The following is a 24,732-nucleotide window of genomic DNA, read 5'->3' on the forward strand; positions in this document are numbered from 1 at the left end:
CACAGTGGTTAGCACTGCTGCCTCACAGCGCCAGAGACCCGGGTTCAATTCCCGCCTCAGGCGACTGACTGTGTGGAGTTTGCACGTTCTCCCCGTGTCTGCGTGGGTTTCCTCCGGGTGCTCCGGTTTCCTCCCACAGTCCAAAGATGTGCAGGTCAGGTGAATTGGCCATGCTAAATTGTCCGTAGTGTTAGGTTAGGGGTATGGGTGGGTTGCGCTTCGGCGGGGCGGTGTGGACTTGTTGGGCCGAAGGGCCTGTTTCCACACTGTAAGTAATCTAATCTAATCTAATCTAATCACACTCTTGCCTACACCTGATAACCTTTCACCCCCTTTGCTGAACAAGAATGCTGTCTGATGAAGGAGCAGTGCTCCAAAAGCTTGTACTTCCAAATAAACCTGTTGGACTATAACCTGGTGTTGTGTAATTTTAAACTTTAAGAATATTAAAGGATTCTACTTCCGCCATCATTTCAAGAAAAACATTCCAAAGCCTAATGACCCTCTGTAAGAAAATATTATCTCACAGTTCTGTATGAAATGGGCGATTCTTGACTTTTAAAAAAGTGACTCCCAGTTCTAGGTTCTCGAGTAAGGGGAAATCACAGCTACACTTGCGACCCTTCAGGATTTTAAATGTTTCAATTAAGTCACCTTTTCCTCTTCCAAGTTTTAGTGGGTACAAGTATAACATGTCCAAACTTCCATCATAAGACAACCTCTTATTTCAAGTGTTAATCAAGTAACCCTCTTCTGACCTGCCTCAAATACACTTACAGGGTGGCACAGTGGCTCAGTGATCAGCACTGCTGCCTCACAGAACCAGAGACCACGGTTCAATTCTATGTTTGGGAGACTATGCAAGCTCCACACACACCTTCTGCGTGGGTTTCCATCAGATGCTCTGGTTTCTTCCTACAGTCCAAAGATGTGAGGTACTGCATTTTGGAAAGGCAAATCAGGGCAGTACTCATATACTTCATGGTAAGGTCCTAGGAAGTGTTGCTAGACAAAGAGATTTTGGAGTGCAGGTTCATAGCTCTTTGGAAGTGAAGGCACAGGTAAATAGGATAATGAAGATGGTGTTGATATGCTTTCCTTTATCGGTCAATGCTTTGAGTATAGGAGTTGGGAGGTCATGCTGTGGCTGTACAGGACATTGGTGAGGCCACTATTGGAATACTGCATGCAATTCTGGTTTCCCTGCTATAGGAATGATTTTGTGAAACTTGAAAGTGTTCAGAAAAGATTTAGAAGGATGTCATCAGATTTAGAGGGTTTGAGCTGTAGAGACAGGCTGAATAGACGTGGCTATTTTCCCTGGAGTATCGGAGGCTGAGGGGTGACGTTGTAGAGGTGACACTTTATAAAAAGATGAGGGGCATGGATAGGTAAATAGACAAGGTCTTTACCCACAGTTCGGTAGTCCAAAACTAGAGGAGCATAGTTTTAGAATGAGAGTGAAAAGATTTAGAAGGGACCTAAGGGGCATCTTTTTCACACAGAGGGTGGTGTGTGTATGGAATGAGCTGCGAGTGGAAGTGGTGGAGGCTGGTACAATTCCAACACTTCAAAGGCATCTGGATGGGTATGTGAATACGAAGGGTTCAAGGGAAATGGGCCAAATGTTGGCAAATGGGACTAGATTAATTTAGGATATTTGGTCAGCATGGATGAGTTAGACTGAAGAGTCTGGTTCCATGCTGTGCATCTCAATGAGACTATGTGCAAGTTAGATGGAATGGCCATGCTAAATTGCCCTGTAGTGTCCAGGGATGTGCAGGCTAGGTGGATTAACCATGGGGAGTGCAGGGTGTCAGGGATGGAGTGGGTCTGGTTGGGATGTTCTACAGTGGGCTTGTGTGGACTTGGTGGGCTGAATGGCATGTGTCTATGCTGCAGGGATTCTGTGGTTGATTCTATAGTTTACGGATCTTCTTAAATATAGTGAACAATAGTTTGCACAATATGCTACATGTGACCTCATCTGTGCTCTGTATAACTGAAGCATAAACCCCTGACTTTTAGACTTGATTTCCTTTGCATTAAATGATAATTTTCTATCAGCTTCACTACTTTTTTGCTACATCTGCAGGCTAACAACTCCAGTTGGATCATTTTTAAACATTCCTTGCATTATAGCTTATTACTGTCTATCAATGAGTCAAATGTTAATCATTACCAAGTTTGATCTCGTGCAGTAGACTATACTTCGAGCATTGCCCAATCCTATCTGAGACTCAGTGTACATCATCCACTGCCATACAGTTATCAAGGAGACTCATGACATTTTCAGTAGAATCCAAGAATTACTCAAGGGTATCCTAATCTCATATAATCCTGTTGGCTTTCTCTAACTTGCACCTGTTCTGCAAAATGCACTAATTCTTAATGTAGGTTTAATTAGAACTCTCTCATCGACCTTTTTTTGAGATACTCATTACATCTTTACGGAAGATGACTTTGGGCACATATAAAACAAAAGAGAAAAGAAAGAATCACGGTCAGCATTGAAATAGGTTGTCTCATTGTAGTGCAGCACCAACATCACAGCCAAAATAAATTAAGGGGAGATGGAAAATAGAGAAGATAATCTGAGGGCTTCATTGTCTGTCTCCCCAGCACAGCTAAATCAATTGGACACATCTAAAACTGACAATGTAGCAGTTCCTCATCTTTTGGTACTGACGGTGTACTGAGGGGAACAGACATGAGGGAAATGTAGGACTTTGTGAAGCTCTCTGATGTTGAGTAGTCAGAGTCCTTTGGTTAGCTTTTGGTTGTCTTTGAGATCCTACTATTCCTCTGCTTCTGAAAGCTGCATGCTGAGGAGATCATACATTGTTGATGGCCCAATCCAGCCTGGTGTTGAGGTTTTCTGGTCTAAAAGTCCTTTATTGAGTCACAATGGGTTCAGCATGTTAATCAGGAATCAATCATTTCATAGGAATGAGAAGAATCTGTTTATTCTGCACAGATTTGTCAAACTATCCATTGAGGAAATTCAAATCTATGAGGTGTTGAGAATAATGGGAACATGATGGAAACGTGCTGAGTTGATTGGGCAAGAGGAAAAATCATTCAGGCTTTTGTCTGTGTGAGTTAATGTGTTGTAATTAAGTGCTCCTTTCTTGCATGGTCAGATCAATTCCAACCATTAGGGTGGGAGAAGACTATGTGCATTTGCATTTCTTTAATTCTTCTACTCAGTGGAATTAATTGCCACCTTCACAATTTTATCTGCCCCGTTGAGATTCTCATCCTTCAGGACTTTGACTGCATTAATGATGCACCTATCTGCCAAGCTGGGACCTCACCTTTCGCCTGTGTGAGTACACAGGTTTTGTGCTCATATTCCTTCTCTTTCACTTTCACTTTCACTGGAAGTGAGACAGCTGCTATATGCCTATACACTGATGAAGACACAATGTCTTTCTGGACCATTGTTCCACCCAAATTCTTGTTATTCTCAACACCTCATAAATTTGAATTTCCTCAACAGATAGTTTGACAAATCTGTGCGGAATAAACAGATTCTTCTCATCCCTTTGAAATTCCTGATTAACATGCAATCAATTTGTCTGGGACTTTGTGCACTAACTTTGTGAATGTTCACTTGTATACAAAAGCTAAATGAAAGAACAAACAGAGCACTTGCTATTATGATTTAAAACATTAAATTTCATGGATGAGTTTCCACTTCCAAGAAAGAAAAAGAAGTAGTGAGAGTAATTAAAGTTGGAACAGTTGAGAACATTGCTGTGCTTAGGCCAAGACAGTGTTCTGCTCAGATGATAGGTGGAGAAGGAAATTGATTTCATATTTCTATTTCAATTATGTCTGGATTGGATATACATCGCTGAGTTATTTGAGTTACTATACTTTCCTCAGTGTAAATTGAATTGTGAATATTGTTATTTCCTCTGAGTTAGGTGAACCATCTGGTAACATTTTATGAAATTTAAGGCAAAGAAATGGGAACCTTTTCAGCAATGATTAGACAGCCATTTTGACAATTAAGTTTAGTTAATAAGTTTGCAGGTGGCATTTAAATTGGTGGTGTACTGGACAGTGGAGAAAGTTATCTAAGTTAACAAAGATCAGTTGGGTCAATGCGCTGAAGAGTGGCAAGATGGAGTTTAATTTGGATAAATGTGAGGTATTGCATTTTAGTTAAACAAACAAGGTCAGGACTTATACAGTTAAAAGTAGGGCCTTGCGTAGTGGTGTAAGACATAGAGACTGGCGGGGGGAGGGGGATGGTTTCAGGAACATAATTCTTTGAAGGTTGTGTCACGTGTAAGACAAGGTATTTAGCATGCTTCTCTTCGTTGCTCAGATCTTTGCTCCCAGTATAGGAGTTGGGACATTATGTTGACATTATGCAGGATGTTGGTGAGGCTTTTTCTGGAGTACTGTGTCCAGTTCTTGGTCGAGGAAGGATATTAAGCGGGAGAGGTTTCAGAAGATATTTACCAGGATGTTGCCAGGAATGGAAGGTTTGAGTTATAATGAGAGGCTGGATAGACTGGGACTTTTTTCACTGGAATGTAGAAGGTTGAAGGGCAATCTCATAGAAGTTTATAAAATCATGAGGGGTATAGATAGGGTTAATGCTAGTTGTCTTTTCCATAGGATGGGGGATTTAAAGACATGGGGCATATTTTTAAGGTGAGAGGAGAATGATTTATAAAAAACCACTCCAGAGAGTGGTTCATATGAGGAATGAACTTCCTGAAGAAATACAGTTACACTGTTTAAAAGACATTTGGATAAGTACATGAATAGGAAAGGTCAGGAAGGATATGGGCCAAGTGCAGACAGGTGGCACTAGTTCAGTTTGCGATTATGGTCAGCATGGACTGGTTGGACCGAAGGGTCTGGTTCTGTGTTGTATGACTCTCTGACTCAATACTTTCAAATGAAACCAAAACTAGAGTAAGTAGGCAGAATGTCATGTTCTGGTGTGCTATGCAGTGAAACAAGATGACAGCTATCATTTGTTATTGTGTATTCATGAACACTTCCAAATGTTGAGAAACAATTGATTGCCATTCCACCTTTGAATATAACATTTTCAAGTAAATTTGAAGAATAGGCAGTTAAGTGGTTGAGAAGTTAACTTCAGGCAATATAGTTCCAAGTTTGAATGGTGTGTAGCTTAGAGGGGAGGGTGGAGGTGGGATGGGGAATATTCTTATACATTTGCCCTTCTATGTGGCATTGTGGATTTGGAAAATGCTGTCAAATTATCCTTTGTGTGTTGCTGCTGTGCATTTTGTGTACATATATATGGGAAGTTTGAGTTATAAAGAAAGGCTGGATAGGCTGGGACTTTTTTTCAGTGGAGTGTAGGAGGTTGAGAGGTGACCTTATAGAGGTTTATAAAATGATGAGGAGAATGGATAGGGTTAATGTTGGTTGTGTTTTCCCTAGGATGGGGGATTTCAAAACTAAGGTGGACATTTTTAAGAAGAGAAGAGAGAGATTTGAATACCATATTAACTGCTTTCTCAGCTTGCCCTGCAACATGTTTTCAATTGTATCCAATGTGATTGAGACAGAATACTCAATTAGAGCCGTAGAGTCATAGAGATGTACAACATGGAAAAAGACGCTTTGGTCCAACTCATCCATGCCGACCAGATATCCTAAATTAATCTTGTCCCATTTGCCAGCATTTTGACCCAAATCCTTCTAAACCCTTCATGTTCATGTACCTACATGCATGTGTAAAAGTAAATGTTGTCATGCTTCAGACCAGAGACATTTCCATATGAAGTTTTAGAAAGCTCAAAACATTTTTTTTTAAATAGAACACAATAACATTTTTCTTTAAAAAATTGATGTTTTGTCCCTGCATAATAGGAACACACATATAATCTAGGAATAAATGTGCACATCAGTGGAGATGATCTATTCCAGCCCATCTCCTGGGGCTGATAAGAGGATCATTCACTTCAAGATGTCTGGGATACAACAGCAGGGATGTACTGCTGAGGCCGTACAAGACTCTGGTCAGATTACATTTGAAATATTGTGAGTGGCTTTGGGTTCTGTATCTAAGGAAGGACGTGTTGGTCAATAAGGAGGTCCAAAGGAGGTTTACAAGAATGATCCCAGGGGATGAAGGCTCGTCATATGGGGAATGGTTGAGGACTTTGGGCCTATACTCGATAGAGTTTAGAAAAATGAGGGGGCTTCTGATTGAAACTTTGAGAAAGCTGAGGGGTCCAGAGAGAAGGAACATAGAGAAGATGTTTCCATTAATAGGAGAGACTAGGACCTGAAGACCACAGCCTTAGAATGAAGGGACAGCTCTTTAGTACTGACATGAGGAGGAATTTCTTCAGCCAGAGGATGGTGAATCTGTGGATATCATTGTCACAGAAGGCTGTGGAGGCCAAATCATTGAGTGCATGTGAGTCAGAACTGAATACTACGGGGTTACTACGGGGAATCAAGGGTTATGGGGAGAAGGCAGGAAAATGGGATTAAAACATATTGGCCACAGTTGAATGATGGAGCAGACGTGATGGGCTGAATGGTCTAATTCTGCTTCTATATCTTATGGTCTTATGGATTCTTCATATAAAGCCCATGCCATTTAACTCTCTAGGTTAATTTGAATAGCCTGCCCTTCCATTGTGAGTAAGTATCAGAGCATTTACAGGATTCCTGTCTGTCTCTCACACTTCCAGTGCTCAAAGACTTTTTAAAGCTTCTAAGTTTCTTTAAGTGAAACTGTATCCCAGCTTTCATTTGTACCCTCTGAGCTCATTTCAAGCAATCTGTATTCTGGAGACCAGCCTAAAATTCAATACATGACTGAAGGAAAGTGAGAAAGTAAAGTGAGCAGCAAATCTGCTTCTCAGATAGTTGGCTGGTGAGTTTTAATTGAGATGAGGACAAAGAGAATGGGTTTTCTCCCATCAGACATTGATCACATCAGGACAACACTAAGTCCTGCCTGAAAAAACATTAGAAATAGCGTCACCAGCTTCAACCCCAGCAAGCATGGTTAGGGAGTGAAAAGAACATAAACACTCTCACAAGAGCTGAGAGAGTGAGCACACCTCTATATTTCCTCATCTGAACAACACAACACTTATTTGACCCCCCCCCCGCTCCCTCACGACCTGTGACGATTCCATGTCCTCTATCCTGAGGACACACTGTATCAGCACACTTTCTTACCGGCAAGAGCACACTCACCTCTTCCTACCCTCCCATCACAACACAAGCTACCATTCTCTTCCAAAATAATAGCACAACATTAATTCTCAGCTTCTGCTACTGAAGGACAAACAAGTTCATAGAACAAAGACAGTGAAAGGAGTGAAGGAGGGGATCCATACATTTATGCTACTAAATTAAGGTAGCATATCATGGGATCCAACCTTAAAAGCACCATAAGATTTTTGAAAAGCATGACTGAGAACATTCCAACATAAGACCTATATAGGTTAACTTGTAACCTTCAGCTGTGTCAGCAAAATGCAACAAGCTTCAGAAATTTACACTATGTTGTCAAGACTATTGCCTGGTAATATGTTATTCCAATTCTTCTATGTTATCTTTTCTCGGTGTTCCTTTGAACTGCCAGACCTTGTTTCTTCAGAAACTTTGGAAGATGAACACCCCCCCAAGGGTGGACCACCAATCCCTCAGAGACACCAGCTCAAAATGGGCAAAACATGAAGGTTAGATAGTCATGCAGAGAGGTGCCTGTCCATCCACATGGAGAGATAGCTGTCGTGGCTTTGACAGCCATTGGCAAACATAGCACCTTGGTTCAGCATGAATCTGGGCCTGCGACTGAGGTTTAGACCAGCCTGTTTCAGGAAGTGCAGGCTGTGAGATATACAGTGACCCCAACAGCAGAGATTGCAATGCCATACCTCGACTTGGTTTTGAGAAAGGTGAGCAACAAATGAGATGAATGCTACAGAGTGTAGCCAAACACTCATATAGCTGCGACTGTTGCATGCTAATTATTAAACAGAGGAAAAGAGGTTAAATTCTTGATATTGTGAGGACAAAAGATATTCTCTTAGCCATAGTGTGATTAGAGAGACCTTTCTGTACAATTGAATAAGTAGGAATTTATTACATGACATTTCAATGGGAAATAATACAAGGGAATTTTCACCATAGCCATTTTTTTTATCTGGAAGAATATGCAGCATAGAAACAGAGGTAATCCTAATCAGCACAATGGGCAGCAGTGCGATCACTGATGAAACATAATGCAGTAAAAATGTAATTGTTAATTCTATGATGGACTATTCCTAGTCACAGCAAGTACCAGGCTGTCAGATCATGAAAGGTCCAAGACCACGATTAAAAGCCATATCTCACTGCGAACAGGAAAAAAAAAGACAGCAAGATGAGGAACAGCTGATATGGAACTATCCTTCTTTATGGGAATGAACATCGTGTTCAGCTACTATCACACACCTCTCTTTGATAGTTTGATCAGTATTTTGCCAAGCTGTCATGAAGGATTTGGCTGCTGGAGAATTATATTCAATGTTTTGTTTATTTCCATGAATTGTTAGCTTTCAAACTCCAGTACTTCTTCCAGTCTGCCCATATAAAGCCCTGTCCCAGTAATGATGAGGAATCCTTTGTATTTTTCATTTCTGGAATTCTAAGATACCTACAACAACGGTTCCAAAAAATAAGCTTCTTGCTGCCAATATATTAATAAATTGTGTTTTAATAAAATCTCTAACCTTGTGTGTTAACCTGTCTCTATCTATCATACCTTGTGTACCAAGACATGGGATTAATAAACTTTGCTAGATGTTTGTTAATACCTGCATAATTTCAGACCGTCAATGAGTAGAAACAGAAAACCCATTGAGATTTAGTCCAGTATTTAGATTGCCACAAATCTTTCAAAGCTCGAATTTGATTTAATGCTGCAACAATAAGTGAACTGGTTTATCTCTTGCATGACATGTGGATGTGTGTTTTTTTCCTTATCGAGACTTCACACGGAAATAGGCAAACATAAAGTGAACTTATTCATAAGCAGCATTCTTTGCACAGCAGTCTTTTCCTGCATATAATTCCCTCAATACTGTGGCTTTTAAAATCTACACTTGGCAGTGAATACATGAACGTTAAATGCCCACTGAGACCATAACACTAACTCTCCAGCTTTGGACCTCATGCCAACATTGAGTGCTCTCTGATGTAAGCTCTTCCTGTTTATCTCCAGTGAAGCAGGAAGGCTGAGCTGATTGTCCTTTTGTTTAAATACCTCAGCAGCTGTAACAATATTGAGTATCTTCTTTTGCTTCGCGATCATTCTATCAGCATTTGTTGAAGTTTTAAAACCATTTTGGTAAAAATCATGCCGTTTTCTGCTCTGTTGACAGACAGTTTCATGAACTCAGGTGTCAACATGAACTTGAATCAATGATTAAGTTAGAATCCTTTAAAGAATAATTTATGATCAACCAGTTGGAAAACATATCCTAGATGTTTTAGATAAAAACAAGAGCAACGTAAAAGCAGAAATATACTTATGATTCTTCCCCTCTTCACACAATCCCTGCAGGGCGGAAGCAGGCTATTTTGCCCATCAAATCAGCCCTCTGAAGAGCATCCCACATGATCCCTGCATTGCCCATGGTGAATCCACCTAGCCAAGATTAGAGTGATGCTGGAAAAACACAGCAGGTCAGGCAGCATCCGAGGAGCAGGAGAACCGATGTTTGGGGCAAAAGCCGTTCATCAGTAATTCCTGATAAAAGGCTTTTGCCCGAAACGTTGATTTTCCTGCCTCCTCGGATGCTGCTGACCTGCTGTGCTTTTCCAGCACCACTCTGATCTTGACTCTAATCTCCAGCATCTGCAGTACCCACTTAACCCACCTAGCCAGCGCATCCCTGGACACTATGGAAAATTTAGCATGGCCATCCACCTAACCTGCACATCTTTGGACTGTGGGAAGAAGCCAGAGCATACAGAAGCAATGTGCAAACTCCATGCAGAGAGTCAACTGAGGGTGGAATCAAGCCCAGATCCCTGGTGCTGTGAGGCAGCAGTGCGAACCACTGAGCCACCATGCCTCCCTTCTTCATAGGCAATCCCTTGGGATCGATAATGAATTCCTTCCACTCCGTGGCATGTGCTCAGATAACTAAACTGCCCAATGCTGTACCTTACAGCCTGATGCAAGGGGCAGGCTGTATTTGCTGAAGCAAATGGCTGAGATACTCAAATGTTTGTCCACTCCCTCTACCCTTTCTATTAGCTCTTGATCTGAATGTATTGGAAACGCTCAGGGCAGTTTCACTTCTTGCAAATGCTCATTGGATGGTGGTGGGGTAGAGTCGGAGGGAAAACTGGATACTTTCTGGGAGGATTTCAGGATGTCCTTGTAGCATCTCCTTGGCCCTCCTAATACCTGCTTCATGTGATGAAGTAGAGAGTAGAAGGCTTGTTTTGAAAGACTTGTGTCAGGTAGGCCTACCCAATCCAGCTGACTGTTCATAACCACAGAGTCGACATTAGGGATGTTTGTGCGAGAGAAAACACTGATATTGGAGCATGTATCATACCAATGGATTCTGTGGTGGCATTAGTCATAGAATCATAGAGATGTACAAATCGCTCATGCAAACCAGATATCCTAAATTAATCTAGTCCCATTTGCCAGCACTTGACCCAAATCCTTCTAAACCCTTCCTGTTCATGTACCCATCCAGATGCCTTTTAAATTTTGTAATTGTACCAGCCTCCACCATTTCCTCTGGCAGCTCATTCCATGCACACACACTCCACCCTTTGTATGAAAATGCTGCCCCTTACACCCCTTTAAATCTTTCTCCTCTCACTCTAAACCTATGCCCTGCAGTTCAAGAATCCTCCACCCCAGGGAAAAAAACGTTGTCTATTTCCCCTATCCATGCCCCTCATGATTTTATAAACCTCGATAAGGTCACCCCTCAGCTTCTGATGCTCCAGGGAAAACAGCCCCAGCCTATTCAGCCTCTCCCTATAGCTCAAATCCTCCAACCCTGACAACCTCCTTGTGAATCTTTTCTGAAGGGATAAGTGGTATTGGCCATGGATGCATGAGGACTTGTAGACCATATGCTTGGTATCAGGTTTGTATACTTTGTTGTCAAACTCTCTGGGCTGACTCTTATATTTCTTTCGGCCAAGTGTCAGTTGTGTCACGTTTGTCGGAAGTTTTTTGGTTTAGTTATCATAAGGTTTCCCATTGTACCTGCAATGGGAATAACAATTCCCAATTATTCCAAGTTTAGTGTCATCTGCAAACTGTGAAATTCTCCTCTGTGCACCAAGATCCAGATCATTAATAGGGATCTGGAAAAGCAACAGTCCCAATACCAACCCCTGGGAAACTCCACTTCATACCTTCTTCCAGCCTGAAAAATATCCATTGAATATTATTCTCTATTTCCTACCAAAGCCAAATTGTACCCATATTGCTGCTTTTCAGTTTACACCATGACCCATTACTTTCTTTGCAAGGTTGGATATATGACGTTGCGCATTCTGATAGAAGAAATGCAAAGGGACAAGACAGGCTCAATTGTACAACTTTTGGGGGGGGGGGGGGGGGGTACAGGAGTAGAGGTACCTCTGTGTTCATGTGTATGATTCTCCGAAGGTGGCCGGGCATGTTGAAACAGTTGTTAAAAAGCCTTATCGCATCCTTGAATTTATAAATGAAGGCATAGAGTATAAAAGGATGGAAGTATAGAAGTTGGGAGGTCATGCTGTGGCTGTACAGGACATTGGTTAGGTTATGTTTCGAATACTGCATTCAGTTCTGGTCTCCTGCTATAGGAAGGATGTTGTTAAACATGAATGAGTTCAGAAAAGATTTACAAGGATGTTGCCAGGTTTGGAGAGTTTGAGCTGTAGGGAGAGGCTGAATAGACTGAGGCTATATTCCCTGGAGCTTTGGAAGCTGAGGGGAGACCTTATACAAGTTTATAAAATCATGAGGGTAAATAGACAAAGTTAAAAACCACACAACACCAGGTTATAGCCCAACAGGTTTAATTGGAAGCACACTACCTTTCGGAGCATCGCTCCTTCATCAGGTCTATCACCTGTAACTGTTGGACTATAACCTGGTGTTGTGTGATTTTTAACTTTGTACACCCCAGTCCAACACCAGCATCTCCAAATTGTAAATAGACAAGGTATTTTCCCATAGGGTAGGGGAGTCCACAACTAGAGGGCATTGACTTAAGGTGAGAGGGGAAAGATTTAAAAGGGACCTAAGGGGCAAGGTTTTCACACAGTGGATGGTGCGTGCATGGAATGAGCTGCCAGAGGAGATAGTGGAAGCTGGTATAATTACAATATTTTAAAGGCATCGAGATGGGTATATGAATAGGAAGGATTGAGAGGGATATGCCAAATGCATACAAATGGGTCTAGATTAATTGAGGACATCTGGTTGGCATAGATATGTTGGACTGAATGGTCTGTTTCCATGGTGCACTAGGACACTATGACACTAGGACTCTAAGTGATGGTGCACCTCTACAAATTACTGATCAGACCACATTTGGAGTATTGTGTTCAGTTCTGGATATTTCACTTAAAGAAGGATGTTAAAACCTGCAGGAGAGTGAAAAGGAGATCTACTAGAATGAGACTAATGATGAGGGATTTTAGATACAAGGAAAAACCACAAAAATTGGGCTTATTCTTCTAGGGGCAGAGAAGATTAAGAGTGACCTTATTAAGCTGTTCAAAATTATGGACAACTTTGACAGGGTAAAGAAGGATATTCTGTGTCCACTAGATGGTATGTCAGTAACTAGGGATCATAATTTCAAAATTGTCAGCAAGAGAGCTAGGAGTGAGATGAGGAGAAACCTCTCTGGTCAGAGAGTTGTTAGGATTTGGGATGTGCTGCCTGGGAGAAAGGGTGGAGGCAGATTCTATAAGAGGGTTCAAAAGAGATCTGGATATACATTTGAAAGGGGGGAATTTTGAGTGCTACAGAGAGAGGACTGGAGGATGGGACTAGCTGGTAGCTCTTTAGAGAGCTAATACAAGTATAATGAATTGAATGGCCTCCTTCTTTACTGTAAAATTGTATGATTCTAAGTCTGTTATGTGTCACATAATCAAATGCTTTGTGGAAGACCATGTTTATGATATCAACAGCGTTTCCCTCATCCAGCCTTTCTGTTCCCTCTTCAAAATAAACACCAGTAAGTTAGGAAACATGACTTCCCTTTCAGACATCCATGCTAATTCTTCCCATTCAACCCACCCTTTTCCATGTGACTACTAATTCTATCTTGAACAAGATTTGGAGATGCCGGTGTTGGACTGGGGTGGACAAAGTTAAAAATCACACAACACCAGGTTATAGTCCAACAGGTTTAATTGGAAGCACTAGCTTTCGGAGCGACCTCCTTAATCCCACCTGATGAAGGAGCGGCGCTCCAAAAGCTAGTGCTTCCAATTAAACCTGTTGGACTATAACCTGGTGTTGTGTGATTTTTATCTTGAATAATTGTTTCTAGAAGCTTCCCTTTTGACTGAACTTAAACTAACTGGTCTGTAATTGCCGGGATTATCCTTACAGCCTTTCTTGTAAAAGGCCGCAATATTGACAATTCCCCAGGCTTCTGGCACCTTCCGAATCTAAGGAAGACAGGAAGATTATGGCCAGTGCGTTTCTCTACATCATAACCTTTGGATGGATCTCACCCTCTTCCCACTATTCATCTCTGTAAACCCCATAGGCATCACACCTCAACACTCAACCTGCATGTTCTACCACAAAAGCTGGAGGTGTATGGTGCTTGTGTGAGATTGATGTAGCTCAGTACCGTACAGTAAGATGTCCACTCTCTTGACTGAGGACTGCTGACCAACAAGGTCAACTGCCTAGTTGTGTCACTGCACTAAATGGCACAGTAAGGCAGGGTTATTGTGAGCATGCAGGTGAACCATTAATTAAGTGATTGCTAAGAGACCAAGCAATCCTGAGATGCAGTTATGTTTAATCTATGAGCTAGATTCCTGTTCATCTGCCCTAAGTGTCCTTGCAGCAGCCTTTCAATATTCATTCTTACAATGCACTGTCTGTGCTTCATAAGTGTCCTCTAAGTGGATTGAAAGGTGCCGAAAACATCATGAGGGGTTTGCGAATGTTAATGCCAGTGTCCCTGGTCAAGGGGTGCCTTCAGCTTGTAGCAATGGACCATGCTCTGATGGTGCTGTTTCATACTGAACAACATGGAGGCTATACACAGCTAGCGGTGAGTTGAAACCATCAGGTAAGTGCTCTGATTCCATGTGGAGAATTCTCAAAATCTAATTTATGGTATATTTGTTAAGATGGAAAGCTACATATTAATGAGGTGAGATGTGCAGTTAGTAAGACATTTTATGAGCAATAATCCCCCTTAACTGGCAACTCACCGTTGCGAGAATCTCAGTGATTTGACGCCTGGAAGATGCATAAAAGATGCAGTGAGAAACATCTCCCTGGATAGGCCTCACTGGATGTTTTGCATAATATTGTAATAAATCTCACTGTATTATTGGGCACTTATCTCTTCATTGTCTTGACACTGTCCTGTTCCCATTGGCCCAGCAAACTCCCCACATACATTCAGACACAATCCATGCCCTCCACCTCCTCCATGACTGTTTTTTCCCCGGTCCCCAACGCCTCATCTTGACCACAGACATCAGTCCCTGTACATATCCATCCGTCATGGCAAAGGCCTCCAAGCCGTCCGTTTCTTCCTGTCCCTCCGACCAAACCAGTACCCCTCCACCGACACACTCATTCAATTGGCAGAACTGGTCCTCACCCTCGACTACTTCTCCTTTGAGTCCTCCCACTTTCTTCAGACCAAAGGGGTAGCCATGGGCACTCACAGGGGCCCCAGCTTTGCCTGTCTGTTCATCAGATACATGGAAAACTCCCTTTCCTGCAGTTACCCCAGCACCATTCCCCACTTTTTCCCTCACTACATCAATGACTGCATTGGCTCCACCTCGTGCTTCCATGAGGAGCTTGAACAGTTCATCAACTTCACAAACACCTTCCACCCTGACCTCAAGTTCACCAGGATCATCCCGGACAGTTCCCTCCCCTTCCTGGACCTCCCCGTCTCCACCTCTGGTGACCGACTCAACACAGACATCTACTTCAAACTCACTGACTCTTACAGCTACCTGGATTACAGCAACTCCTCCCAACCACCTCCTGTAAAAATGCAATCCCTTATTCCGAATTCCTCTGCCTCCACCGTATCTGCTCCCAGGAGGAGCAATTCCACTCCAGGACATCCCAGATGGTCTCCTATTTCAAGGACTGCAATTTCCCCTCCCACGTGGTCAACAATACCCTCCAGTGCATCTTCTCCACTTCCCGCATCTTCGCCCTTGAACTCCACCCCTCCAACTGCAACAAGGATAGCCCCCTACACTCCATCCCCACCCCCGGTCCTCACCTCCCAACAACAGCATATTATTCTCCATCATTTCTGCCACCTACAGTCAGACCCCAGCACCAGAGGTATATTTTTCTCCCCACCCCTATCTGCATTCCGCAGAGACTATTCCCTGCACAACTCCCTCATTGGGTCCATACCAACCCCCCCCCCACCACCAACCCACCCTCCACTCCCGCCAACTTCCCCTGCCGCTGCAAGAGGTGTAAAACCTGTGCACATACCTCTCCCCTCGCCTCCACCCAACGGCCCAAAGAATCTTTTCATATCTGCAGATATTTTCCTGCACATCCACCCACCTTATCGACTGTGTCTGTTGCTCTCGATGCAGTCTCCTCTACATTGGGGAGACAGGACGCCAACTTGTCGAACGTTTCAGAGAACATCTCTAGGACACATGCACTAAATAACCCAGCTGCCCTGTTGCTGAACATCTCAACTCTCTCCTCCACCACCACCCCTCACCACCCCCAGCCCCACTTACCCCCTCCAAAGACATGCAAGTCCTGGACCTCCTCCTAACCACCTGAAGCCTGGAGGATGAACGCCTCATTTTCCACCTTAGGTCCCTTCAACCCACAGCATCAATGTCGATTTCACCAGTTTCCTCATTTCTCCTTCCCCACCTCACCCCAGATCCAACCTACCTGTCCACCTTCCTTCCCACCTATCCACTCCAACCTCCCCTCTGACCTATCACCATCACCCCCCACCTTCATGTACCTATCGCCTTCCAAGTCTCCTACTCCCCCAGCCCCATCCCACTCTCCTATTTATCTCTCAGTCCCCTTCTCCCCACCACATCCCTGAAGAAGGGCTTCTGCCCGAAATGTCAACTCTCCTCCTCCTGCTGCCTGACCTGCTGTGCTTTCCAGCACCACACTTTTCGACTCTGACCTCCAGCATCTGCAGTCCTCCCTTTCTCCTTATAAAATTCTGTTTCCTCAGATGGTGAGAGGCTGCACAGGTACATTGAAGATGATGTTGAATTTTATCATTGATGTATAACCTCACTCAGAGAGGACTCCCAAGGTATGGGAATTGGTCTGTGTTGTCCAGTGACTAGCTGTAATTCTCGATGTTTGTCTTCAACGTGTTTAGCCTGAGGCCCATTCTCTCATACACCTTTGTGAATGTGTTAACCACAGCTTGGAGCCTAACTTCTACGTTTGCACACACCCAAGTGTCATCCCCATGCTGCAGTCATTGGCAGAGACTAGGGTCTTCTGAACTGGAGGTATTGAAGGTTGAACAGTTTCCCATTTCTCCTTTAGTTAATGTTTGAGAGACTAAAGAAATCATTTTCAGGAGACTACAGACCTCAGGGTTTAAACACACCTTATTTGTACCATTAGCAAATTTTACCCCACAATTCAGTTCCATTTAATAATTTAAACCTCAAATAGGCTACACAACACTTCACCAGTTTCCTCATTTCCCCTCCCCACACCTTACCCTAGTTCCAACCTGCCAGCTCAGCACCATCCCCATGACCTGTCCTACCTGCCCATCTTCCTTCTCACTATCTGCTCCACACTCCTCTCTGACCTATCACCTTCATCCCCACCCCCATCCACCTATTGTAGTCTTAGCTACCTTCACCCCCCAGCCCCACCCCCTCTCATTTATCTCTTCACCACGAAGGCTCCCTGACTCATTCTTGATGAAGAGCGTTTGCTCGAAACATCGATTTTCCTGCTCCTTGGATGCTGCCTGACCTGCTGTGCTTTTCCAGCACCACTCTAATCGAGACTCTAATCTCCAGCATCTGCAGTCCTCACTTTCGCCTACATAAGAAAATTGACTAGCTCTGCACTTTGCCATTGTTGCTCATAGATTTTCAGGAGAAATATTCTGATTTTTCTTCTAAGTCATATTGATTTGTGTATGAGCTTTTTAAATTAATTTATCAGCTACAATGTTATACATATGAATTGAAAATGGTTAGAAATGCTTCCTGGTATATATCCTATTTCTATTGGATTGTGATTTAGCACAAGTTAAGAGTGAACATTGACTTACATGTGATCATTTTAATTTGTGAATGCATTAAGGAACTAAATGTGAAACAAAAACAGAAATTGCAGAAACTCGATAGGTCTGGAAGAATCTGTGGAGAGACAGCAGAGTTAATGTTTTGAGACCAGTGACTGTTCATCAGAAGGGGTATTCTGTTCTGACGAAGGGTCATTGGACCCAAAATTTTAGCTCTGCTTTATCTCCAAAGATGCTGGTAGACTTGCTGAGTTTCTCCAGCAATTTCTGTTTATGTTCAGATTTTCAGCATCCACAGTTTTTTTGTTTTATTTTAAGGAAATTAGTGTGTTTGCTAGGAAATATGTCATGAAAACTGTTTTGTGTTGGTTAGACATCAAAATTCTTTGTTCTTGAGAAATGATTTCATTTTATGCCAGAGTAAGAAAAAAAGTTGCATGTTTGGGAATTAATTGACAGATAGTTCAATACAATCCAAATAGTTACATTGCCCTGAGGTGAGAAAAGCATGTCCTGATGAAAACTTGCTGGTTCTTCAAGGGTTGGAAGAGGATTTACTTTGACAGAAAGTTATACTTTTCTTGGTGTGTAACACCAGATAACTCTCAGACAGAAATTATCATGGAAGATGGGTGTGCCCCTTTTATAGAATTAACCAGAAAGAGGAGAGAAAAATAACAAGTTTAAGAGAATCGCTCAACACAAAAGAAGAATGTGTTTTCCCAGGGTGCAGACGGTTTGTTGCAGATAACCTCCTTGTGATATTTTTGATAATTTCTTCTGCAGTCACTAGTTAAGGAATGAATCCAGGATGTTTTAGATCCCTGAACCAACCCTCCCCCCAAGCCCATTCACACAGACTTCAATTTGTGACCTTTTGCACAGTACAGGAGCCTTTGTGAATCACCTCCCACTGACATTGCATCCTCTGATAGGTCATTTGTATCCCTTTTATGATCCCATTACTGAGATGGATTTTGGAGACTACATACTTTTGAGGCTAAAGAATTTACGTTTTCTTTGATCGATGGCTTCTATAGAATGCAATTTAGTCACATTACAATCTTAAAAGAAAATGGCAATCAGTAATAATCAGGGTATCTCTGATGTTTGCTTTCAACAATGACAATGATGTACTTCCTATTGTATTCACACAAGACAATGGAAAACATTACCATCCTAAAAGACTTTATTATGTTTTCAGAAATTCATGGAACTCTAGATTGATTTCTAGCTTGCAAGCATATCAAAGATCAATACAATCATGGGGAAAATGAGGATTGCAGATGTTGGAGATCAGAGTCAAAAAGTGTGGCTCTGGAAAAGCACAGCAGGTCAGCCAGCAGCCGAGGAGCAGGGGAGTCAACGCTTCGGGCATGAGCCCTTCATCAATACAAATGTGTAGATTAAGAAAGAAAGACATTCATTTCAGAAAACTTTTGATATGCTTTAGAGATATGCAGCGATAATGCACCATCTTCTGTGTGCAATAGAAGTTTTATTCAATATTTTATGATGTCTGCTGCAATGCTTACAACAGCTCACCTCAGTTGAGTCACTTTTTCTTAGAGACCACAGCTGTATTTAAATAAACATAGATGGTGAACAGATACCAGATATAAATAAACAAACATCAAACAATTCAAGACTACATTTCTACCATTTGCTTAGCATGGATTAGTTGGACCAAAGGGTTTATTTCTTTGCTGTATGACTGTATGACTCTGTGGTGGAATTGAAGTGTTCACACTAGGAGAATAAAGGAAGGCAGTGTTCTCACTCATATTAACATATTGCCCAGCAGGAGCTTAAAGTTAAAATCGAAGCTTATTGAAAACATTTACCCTCATAGGTTCATGTTGTAGACTGCCAAAGGCAGAATACTTATCTAGGGTGATATAATATCAGGTTATTGGAATTGTAAAATATTTAAATAATCTTAAATTGAAGAGTGGCTGTGCAGGACTGAGTGCAAGTTGTGTTAAATATTTGCTGTAAAGTTTGTCATTCAATAGACCCAAGTTGGTATTACCATTGAGGAGGAGTGACACTGAATCTACTCCAGGCATCCCTTAAAATTACCTGATACTTTACTGTGCATGACATTATATGCAAATCGTACCTCACTCTCAGCGAGTGATTCCTTCACATGCTGACCTAATTTGCTCCAGCTGTTAATCTAATGACGTCTTTTTCTTCTTAGACTCATATTGGTGCAAAGTGATTGCTTTTAAATGCGAATTGCGATTTTTTTCCATCAAGCTACAATGGTGCTGTGAATTGATGAGTTGGATAGTTATACTGATTTGAGCGAGTTTGGCCAAGTGGATCTCATTGAGTATGCGTTCACTTGATTGAAGCTGTTAACAGGGGCAAACCAGGGAGCCCTGGCTGACAGATACCAACAGGAGTCTCATCACTCTAGGGACTGGCTTTGAGCTGGCTGGTCAGAGTCCATGTACGGTGCACGTGTAACTAAAGGATGACTTGGTGACGGGAGACCAGCTTGTGGAGTTGTTTCAATCGTAATAAGAGTTTTATTCACTGTTTTAAAATGACTGTTCCAATGCTTATTGGAACATGCCCATTGATTGAAGCTAGCTTATCCATCACACAGAGAAAGGAAAACAGGTAGCAGACACAAACACATATCAGACAATCAAACCATTGAAGACACCATCTATGACATTCCCAAGCACTTCACAACTAACCAAGTATTTTCTGAAGCTCATTTGCCTTTGTTGAACTGGCAAACATGGAATCTAATACATTCACAATAAAATCCCTGAGAGCAGTTTCAGTGCTGTTTAGTGAGGGATGAATATCAATCAAACCAGCAAGAGAGAGGAAGATAATTGATGAGCGTTGTGCAATTGGTTTTATAGATGTGGCTGTCATGGTGAAATAGCTGATACTTTGTGGATGATGAGAGGTGTGAATGTGAGGTTTGCTGCAGTGCTATGCATTGGAGAATGAGGGGAAACATGTGACTGGCCAGCTGTAGGCTTGACTGATGGTGATTTTTTAGTGGGTGGATGAGTGAGAGGCTGTAATGATTTGAACAGTGTATGGAGCAACTGGCACAGTTGGAATAATAAAGTAAAGTCACTAAAGTTGCTAGAATATGGCATCTGAAGATGCATTTACTGAGGTTGACCTGTCATGGAAATGCATTAGTTCTTGCAGCACTGCAACCAAGTCCTCGGGGCTTAATTTTCCAAATTCTTTCCCTTGACATTTGCTTTTACTGGATTTTGGGAACTGTGTCTGGATGGCCTCCAGTCTCACTTCAGATACAGGAAATCTATGCTCTTCTCCACCTTGAGTACTAAGACCTGTGCTGCAGCATCCAAAAGCCTTCAAGCCAGCTCTCTCTTCTGTTGCGTCTTTCCTCACACTGTCCCATGTCAGAGTCACTTCCTGTGGAAAGATCAGCATTGTGTCAGAAGGTTTAGTATTATCGTGTATGAGTTGCAGGTTGGATTTAGGCTGGGGCAGCCAGTCCTGATTTTATCTTCATGCTGCTGCACCCAACCAATAAACCATGTGGTGTTACATGGATAGAGAATGCATGGATAGATTTAGACGTCATATTTTGCTGTTAAAAATTGTACAATTTTTGTGAGGAAGAAGGACCGAAGTCATCAGACTGTGAGTGCAACTGTTAATTCATCATTTTGCCACCAGCTTTGATTATACATAGTTGATTCTGCTATTACATAGCAGTTCTGTTCTTATGCAATCCCGTATTTTAAGAAAATTGGGTCATAGCAGCACTATTTAATGTGGCCAGAATCACGTTATAATGAATGCATGCTTTAAAACTTTGCACTTTAGAAAGTATCCCCAGTGTGTAATAATAAATTTGCGTTAACGTAACCTGCATTATAGCAGAACGTCAGGCAGCATCTAGGGAACAGGAGAATCGACGTTTCGGGCATTAGCCCTTCTTCAGGAAGAAGGGCTAATGCCCGAAACGTCGATTCTCCTGTTCCCTAGATGCTGCCTGGCCTGCTGCGCTTTTCCAGCAACACATTTCCATCTCTGATCTCCAGCATCTGCAGACCTCACTTTCTCCTTATAGCAGAACGACCTGTACTATAACACAAGGTCAAAAGCGATACAAAAATTGTAAGTAGGTGTAAAGCTTCAAATATTTATAAACAAATTTAACAGGTAACAAATGAATCCAATGTTAAATTTGGAGTAAATAAAAATAAAAGTTGGTAGACATTCCTTGAAAGAGGCTGCAAACTCGATTAAAATTAAGTCAGACTCAAGTCTTTGAGCAGCAATCAAATATTACCTGTTTGAGGGTTGGAAAGGTGGTCCATATATTAACACATAGAACATTTACAAAAGAACTCCCAAATGCAACCACGAGGGCGTGTGAGAGAGAAAGAGAGAGAGAGAGAGAGAGAGCGTTGCAGGTTTTATTTTCACTTGCTTACTATTGTTGTTCTTATTTATAGCTGCCCACATGTTGTGACTTTATTTTTCTGCTGCTCCCTAAGTTTGTGACCCACAAACAGGTCTGGCCATGGGTTGCTAGGCAACTGTCAGCACTGGGCTTCCATAGACTTCTCCATAAACCTTCCAAGTTTCCTGCACACAGTCCAACATTTTATGATCTTTTCCAGACAATCCATAGATATAAATATGTATTGCCAACAATATAAAAGTGTTTAAATTTCCAAAACCATTTTGTCAAGCGTCCCATATTAAAATTCTTGCTCAAGAGAGTATTGCACATCACTGGGGATAATACATGATTTGTCGAATAGATTGAATAACAAACCAGAAATGGAAAATCAGGATAACGATACATTGACTAGTGAAGGAGCACAGGAGCTATAGTTGAGACTTGAAAAATTCAGAATACATATTAATGTCTGAGATGAAGGGATGCTGGTGTGTTTTGCAAAACAAAATTCTAATGATAACATCATTAGGAGAAGCTTATGTGAGATTGAAAGGGATAGAGATAGGTTAAATGAGTGGCGTAAATTTGGCCAGTGGAGTATAACGTGGAAAAATGTATGGTTGTCAACTTTGACAAGAAAAATAGAAAAGCAGAGTATTATTTACATGGATAGAGGATGTTGTGGTACAGACGTATCTGGGCAGTCCCATACATGAATCACAAAACGTTTGCAAGCAGGTAACTAGGAAGGCCATAGAACGTAGAAAAGTACAGCACAGAACAGGCCCTTTGGCCCACGATGTTGTGCTGAGATTTAATCCTAATGTAAAATATAGTAACTTAACCTACGCACCCCTCAACTCACTGCTATCCATGTGCATGTCCAACAGTCGCTTAAATGTCCCCAATGACTCTGCTTCCACCACCACCACTGGCAACGTATTCCATGCATTCACAACTCTCTGTGTAAAGAACCTACCTCTGACATCTCCTTTATACCTTCCTCCTAATATCTTCAAACTATGACTTCTCGTACCAGTCAATCCTGCCCTCGGAAAAGCCTCTGGCTATTGACTGTATCTATTCCTCTCATTATTTTATACACCTCTAACAGGTCTCCTCTCTTCCTCCTTCTCTCCAGAGAGAAAAGTCCAAGCTTAGTCAACCTTTCTTCATAAGGCAAGCCCTCTAGTCCAGGCAGCATCCTGGTAAACCTTCTTTGCACCCTCTCCAAAGCCACTGTATCTTTCCTATAGTAGGGCGACCAGAACTGGACACAATATTCCAAGTGTGGTCTCACCAGGGACTTGTAGAGCTGCAACAAAACCTCACGGCTCTTAATCTCGATTTCCCTGTCAATGAAAGCCAAAACATCATATGCTTTCTTAACAACCCTATCCACTTGGGTGGCAACTTTGAGGGATCTATGTACTTGCACACCCAAATCCCTCTGTTCCTCCACACTGCCAAGAATCCTGTCTTTAATCCTATATTCATCATTCGAGTTCGACCTTCCAAAATGCATCCCTTCATATTTGTCCAGGTTGAACTCCATCTGCCATTTCTCAGCCCAGCTCTGCATCCTGTCTATGTTGTGCTGCAGCCTGCAGTAGCCCTCTATACTATCAACGACACCTCCAACCTTCGTGTCATCTGCAAATGTACTAACCCACCGTTCAACCTCCTCATCCAAGTCATTTATAAAAATGACAAAGAGCAGAGGCCCAATTACAGAGCCCTCCGGGACCCCACTCAACACTGTCCTCCAGGCAGAATACTTTCCATCTACAACCACTCTCTGCCTTCTGTCAGCCAGCCAATTCTGAATCCAGAGAGACAAATCTCCCTGTATCCCATACTTCCTGACTTTATGAATGAGCCTACCATGGGGAATCTTATTAAATGCCTTGCTGAAGTCCATATACACCACATCCACTGCTCGACCATCGTCGACTTGTCTTGACAACTTCTCAAAGAACGCAATAAGATTTGTGAGGCATGACCTGTCCCTCACAAAGCCATGCTGACTGCCTTTAATCAAACTATGCTTTGCCAATTAGTCATAAATCCTATCCCTCAGAATTCTTTCCAAAACTTTGCTGACCACAGATGTAAGACTGACTGGTCTGTAATTGCCAGGGATTTCCCTATTACCCTTCTTGAAAAGAGGAACAACATTTGCCTCCTTCCAATCCTCTGGTGTGACTCCTGTGGAGAGTGAGGAGGCTAATATCCTCGCCAGCAGCTTACCAACCCCCTTTCTCACTTACTGGAGCAGCCTAGGATAAATCTGGTCTGGCCCTGGGGACTTATCAATCTTAATGTTTTCCAAATTTCTACACATTAACTTCATCAATCTTGATCTGGTCAAGACTGTATTCCAGCTCCTCTAAGTTTTCATTTACAACAAGTTCCCTTTTCTTGGTGAAAACCGAAGCAAAAAACTCATTTAGGGCTTCCCCTATCTGCTCAGACTCCACGCACAAGTTCCCTACGCTATCTCTGATTGGCCCTACCTTCTCCCTGATCATTCTCTTATTCCTCACGTATGAGTAAAATGCTTTTGGGTTCTCCCTAATCCTCCTTGCCAAGCCTTTCTCGTGCCCCCTCCTGGCTCTCCTCAGTCCATTTCTGAGCTCCTTTCTAGTAAGCCTGTAATCCTCTAAAGCTGTGCTGGATCCTTGCTTCCTCCACCTTACATAAGCTGCCTTCTTCCTTTTGACAAGAAGTTCCTCTGTTCTCGTCATCCAAGGTTCCTTAACTTTACCCCTTCTTACCTGTCTCAGAGGAACAAACTTGTGCATCACTCGCAACAACTGCTCCTTA

Source organism: Chiloscyllium plagiosum, unplaced genomic scaffold, assembly GCF_037043375.1.
Source record: "Chiloscyllium plagiosum isolate Xiang-an unplaced genomic scaffold, Cpla_swu_hap1 HiC_scaffold_3, whole genome shotgun sequence".
In the NCBI taxonomy this organism is placed as follows: Eukaryota; Metazoa; Chordata; class Chondrichthyes; order Orectolobiformes; family Hemiscylliidae; genus Chiloscyllium; species Chiloscyllium plagiosum.